The sequence below is a fragment of the Perna viridis genome, chromosome 11 (genome assembly GCF_037379345.1).
Source record: "Perna viridis isolate PV_CMFRI_1.1 ecotype Kerala chromosome 11, ASM3737934v1, whole genome shotgun sequence".
Lineage (NCBI taxonomy): Eukaryota > Metazoa > Mollusca > Bivalvia > Mytilida > Mytilidae > Perna > Perna viridis.
The window spans coordinates 1265308-1271182 of record NC_142455.1 but is presented as its reverse complement, the minus strand read 5'-3'; the positions used below and the strand labels follow the sequence as shown (position 1 = coordinate 1271182).

The 5875-nt window shown below is 30.2% G+C and overlaps 1 long non-coding RNA gene across 1 annotated transcript; it reads right to left on the bottom strand.

Annotated features, from left to right (window-relative positions):
* Window positions 1-1853: 1853 nt before the first annotated feature.
* Window positions 1854-5226, bottom strand: LOC148602267 (uncharacterized). The gene is made up of 3 exons (XR_015916713.1): window positions 5156-5226; window positions 3760-3895; window positions 1854-2021 (listed from the first exon to the last, which is right to left on the bottom strand). It is a non-coding gene; the product is annotated as an uncharacterized LOC148602267 (long non-coding RNA).
* Window positions 5227-5875: the final 649 nt, after the last annotated feature.

Here is a 5875-nt window from a genome sequence, read left to right as displayed (position 1 = left end):
ATGCTGTCATTGCATCCGTAAGCTATTGCAGTACCTAGTCTGTGTATCGAGTACTCCTCTCTTTCCTTAAGAAATTGCGACAAATGCTGACATCATTCACACATAAATGTACTGTAATGAAGGGTAATAACAAAACTACATAATTTACTTTATTCAAGTTTTTCTTTTCATTTATTTAAAATGCTTAAAACCAGAAATTCAGAAAGACTAGTATGAAATAATAATAATAATTTCAAAATGACTTCAGATGTTACAGATGTCTGTTGAGTATTATTTTCAAGTCAAGTGGCAATCATGAATAGGTTATGGATTTAATAGGGGAACATTCATGAAAATGCTCGCATATTACTTTCAATCTCATGAGAAATGATGTTTTTGCAATAGATTAACAGATATTAACCCTTTTACTGACACATTACGTCGCAATTTCTAAAAGGTTAAGCACAATGAAAATAAAACAATATTTTACTTAGTCTATTGAAAATAAATATCTAGTCCCTCATTGTCTACTTAAACCCGCACAATTTTTCACATATTAATGTTTGGAAAGCAATTCATTTTAACATGATTCTTGACATGTTACCGACATATTTGTTTTAAACTCCAGACGTTCCAGATAGCGCGGGCCTTTTTCGAAATATTTTATTTTGAGTTTATTGGAGGTTTGCTAAACATTTTCAAAAGAACATTTTAAAATAGTTTTTAAAGATTTTTTTCAAAATGTTTTGATAACGTTCTTGAAACATTTTACCGTTTAAATTTGAGTTTTCAGAACTGTTTATTGAAATGATTTTGAAATGTTTAAATAACATGTCACTGTAATGTTTTTGGGTCTAATTTTTAAACATTGTTTGGATATGTTATAAAAATGTTTCTTATATGTTACGAAAAAAATATTTTCTGATAATGTTTTCATTCCATTCCTTTTAAACAGGTTTAAAACATTTCTAGATATGGTTTTAATACTTTTAATACGGTTTTCTGAAATGTTCAATAAATAGTGGTAGAAATATAAGAAAAACATTTTAATATATTATGTTTTAAAAACGTTTTTATACGAATTTAGAAAATGTTTCCAAACTCCTTTAAATTACATATTTAAACAAACAATTTTCTCATAAATGTAAATTATGGAATAAAAAATAAATAGGTCATGAAATGAAAATTCTGATAATTCAGCACTATAAGACAATAGAGGCTATATATAATTACATCATTATTTAATTTGTTTTAAAAAGGACCGAATACGGATACATGTATTATACACATGCATTATACTAGTCTTCTTAATTAGTCATGCATTTTTTATTCATATCATCCCAGTTTACAGTTCCTTGTCTTTAATTAGCAAACATCGATGATGGCATCTTCATAGAAATAATTAGATAATAGTGAAAATGGTCTGCCACATGCTGATATTGAAATAGATTAGAGCAAATCTTTATCCTACACACGTGTGCAAAGAGCACACATTATTTTAAAGACGATTTAAAGAACTGGATCTGTCCAAGAATATGTAAGTACAATTCTTTGTAATTAGATATTAAAAACTGTATGCCAAAGTACTTTGAATAAAAACTAGTCTGTGTAACCATGTTTTATAAACATAGCTGGTCAATTAAATTATATTTTTTATAGTATTAACACTCGAAGTTTGACCATCTGTTCTCGGCTTGTTTTGTTTGTTTTCTTATTTTTTTAATTTTTTTTTTTTTTTTTTTTTGGGGGGGGGGTTATAGTATTGTTCAGTGCATTGCTAGTGCTTTCCAAGCATAAACTACGCAGAGATTTATATCAATCTTTATCCGTTTACACAACTCATTTAGCAAGTTCTGGTCAATAAAAGAAAGGGAAATGTTTTAATATTTATTTTTGCTCGTTCACAGACATCGATTTAAATTTCATTTTTGAAATGCCTTGAAACTTATTTAGTTACTTTTTTTCTTCTTCTCCGGGAATTCCTTCGTTGGGCAATCCATCATTATTTGTTCCTGTACATGAAGGACAGATTACACCATTGTCTAGAATAAAGTTACACGTATTTCATGATAACCCAAGCATTGTACAGAGTATAGGGATACTTGCCCGTTGGAGTGTAATGTCAGAAGCAATGAAAACAAAGACAGGGACTAGAACCAAAACAGAAATAAAAAAATTAAAATATGATCTATTCAAGTAACACAAACACCGTTCAAACTGTGCAAGCAATATTTGTGTGTAATCACTGTCGAATAATTCTGTTTAAACGAACAAAAAATGATCTAGATTTTCTTTGAGAAAATCAGAATCTAACACCTGTACGAGTGTAAAATAGGTAAATATCAAACACCCGAGATTAATACTCAATCTTTGTTCCCTAACGAAGCTCTGCCGAGTTCTAAAACTATTATACCTTACCGGAGGGTGACGAAGATTTAGCAAATTTTTCAATGTAAAAAAATGGTGTTTGTTTATTTTTTGAGTTTTATTTTGATTACACGCCTGAATTGAAACAACATACATTTTACAGCTGACCATGATGTACCGATGTTGCCCGTGGTAGGTCACAACCAGGTGTAAAATGTAGGTCACTTCAAATCATGCATTGATATACACAAGCTTCGAGAAATAATCAATCACCGGTTATTCTCGATAAAATTATCATTTGAAAAATAATTTTCAAACACTTATTGATAAGAGATCATCATTTGTTAACTGTTAACGGGTATCTCTCAACCCCTGTGTGAAATCTCGCACAGTTCAGGGATTTTCTTGTATCTTTTGTGATGTCCATAACTTTCCATCAACTTACTGTCTAGTTACATGCAAAATTGTTTTCAAAATTTGACAAGCAAATATCAACGACACTCAATGGTGCTACAGATATCTCTGTCTAAACCTTACCTCTTTTTGACTGATCTTTGGTTTGATTAAAATGTGTTTAGTTTAGTATGTTAAAAACGTATTGTAACTTATATCTAGAGCTTTAGAAGATGTCTGGTTTACACAGATGTTCGGTTTATCTAGGGTTTACTTTCACTGCAGTTTCTAAAAAGTATTTATGTGAATAAAATGATTTTTTGTAAATTCTGAGAAATCCGATAGTTTGAATTTGTATGTTACTGACAAAACAAAAGAGGTTAGTCATGCTAAATATATATATCATTAACGGTCAAAATGTACGCTTACATAAACTAAATAATGATATGAAAAAATTACAATCACACTGTCATAGGATCATTGAATTATCTAACACACTGTCATAGGATTATTGAATTATTTAACAAAAACACACAATTAGTTCTTAGGTTTTGTTTCATTTGCGTCATATATCGTTGACTATACAATTGTATCTCAATTCAGTAGGTTCAATGATATACTGACAATAGTGAAATTAAAATCGTGTTGATTTAACAATTCTGGGGATGGCAAAAATATCTATCGAAAAGGACCCATGACAGTGTGATTTAAGAACTTAAGAACTCAAAATTTTTTATGGATTACCTGTAAACATCAAGCGTTTTTTGGGAAATGATACTCAAGTGATTTCTTTTTTTTAAATGTTTATTATGGTTTAGAGACTTATTCAACGTTTTGTTTTCGAAGCTGTACCTGCTGAACTTCTGAAATTGTGCATAATTGTAGAAATAATCGCAGATTTTTTTACCTTTGGTTGAAATACGTCTCGGGACCAATGACAGTGAACTATCTTTTGCCAAAAATGTGTATAATATATTTTACATGGTCAAAACAAATAGAATTATAACGTTCTTTTCATACCTATATCTTCGGACGAATCTGTTGTAGAAACAACTGCTAGGTAAAACCCAGAATAAAGAAGCAATGCTGTAAGAAGCACAAACCGTGTCAACGGCATAGCTGTTTAGCTTTTGAAATAGTCTCAGGTATTTCTAATCTGAAAAATTATATAAAAAATCTGAAAAAAAGTATCAATGACTCTATAAAGAAAATTCGCCTTAAATTGATCTGTTAAAATGTAAGTGAAGTCCATTGTTTTTCTTTTGTTTTCGAAAAATATTTTGTAAATATTAAAAACACATACTTATCTAAGAACAATTAACCAATCGGATAATCTAAATAACAAAGAAAAGGAAGAATGAGAAAGAAAACAAATACCATGGAAGAAAATTAATATGAGTTGCATTTCTATCCTTATATTTGTTACATTTTATATATAGGCTGAATGATCATAATCGAATTCCAATAATGCTATATTTTAATCAACTGTTCTTTTAATTCAATATCATACTACATTTGTGTAGTTTATATTCAGTTTCTTTATTTCCGTTGTAACAAGGGACTTTTTGAACTCATTATGGGTGGATTTAATTGTGTAATATTTTCCACACTGGCCAGATTTTAATGGGGTTGTGTGGTTGTGACCATGTCAAAGCCCTTAAACTCGCCGCATTGTTTGCGCCTGTCCCAGGTCAGGAATTTCTGGCTTATTTTGTTATCATCTTTAGTTTATTGTAATAGTACTTGAGTATTCAGAGACAACTATTTTACTGTACATGTGTTTTGGGTCCGCTGCAGCATGCCTTAAGGTTTGAGGGTTGCCTCGTCATTCATTGAACACTAATGGGTGACCTTGTGCTGATATATTCACCATTCCCTTTCCCGTCAAATTTGGTACTCGATGTGAATTTACTTTTGAATTTATCGATGATTGTACATATTCGGTTTGATACAGTTAAGGAATTGAACGCCCAAAAAACAAGCATTGCTTCTTTATTAACTTAAGGTATGAAATGTGAATGGAAATATTCTCATAAAGTTGAGTTCAGAAGTCACATATTTTCTGATTGGATTAAAAAAATGTTCATCATCCAGTGGACCAAATTTACAGTTATTAATTGCGCGCATGATTGAGAGAGTAAACAAGGGTAAGACATTATTTCTTAGTAGACCAAAACAAAACAACAGTCATATCTTTAAAACAAACCAGACATATACTAAAAAAATACTAAAAACATTAGCGAAGTATCATCTCAATCAATCAAACCATTCCACAAGGTCACGTTTTCATTTTATTCAAAACAAAATATTTACTTTAAAGGTACAAAATGTCTCAAATTTTCCTGGGTTTATTTAGTTTCACATAAAATTGTGCAAATTAAAATTAAGGGAGAATAACTAAATATGAATTACTTACATCTTAATGGATCTCCCGCTTGATACTAGTTTTAATAAATGTACAAAGGAATAGATGGAGGGTTTTAAAAACAGTTTGTTAGATTTAAAATATCAACATACTACTAGAAGTTCTAAACAGCAGGCATAAGAATTTGACACAATAAATGACATGTTTTTGTTCAAAAAGTCCTAAAATCATACTTATGTACTTTGAAAAAAAATATATCGAACCAAGGCCACAATGGAGTTCTCACAACTGACCACAACTGAAATATGACATCAATTAAGAAAGCGTTTACCGGAACAAATTCTTCTGTAAGTAATTTGAGACACATTGTGTTGCAAGAGTACTGCACGCGCTTTAGTTCACTTACTTTGACCAAACGTCCAACATTCTATCGTCTGTATGTACATTTTAAATGTCAAATATGAAGTTACATTGGAAACCGTAAAGTATTGATTATTACCGTATAACAGATTATTTTGACGATTTTGAAGCAAAATTGTTTATAAAATATGGCTTTTCTAATTTTGTCGGAAAAGTCGTGCACTAAGTACTGAAATATATGCTTAGTGTTGGTATTGGTCGGATTTTTTTTTATTTTTGGAGTTTTAGAGAGAAATATGGCAAACCAAGCATCCAGCTAGTTTTACTAACTATACTGTTTGAAAGAGACTTCGAAAAAAGAAATGCAATCAAATATTTTGACCAAGTATATAAACAAAACGTAAGACCTCA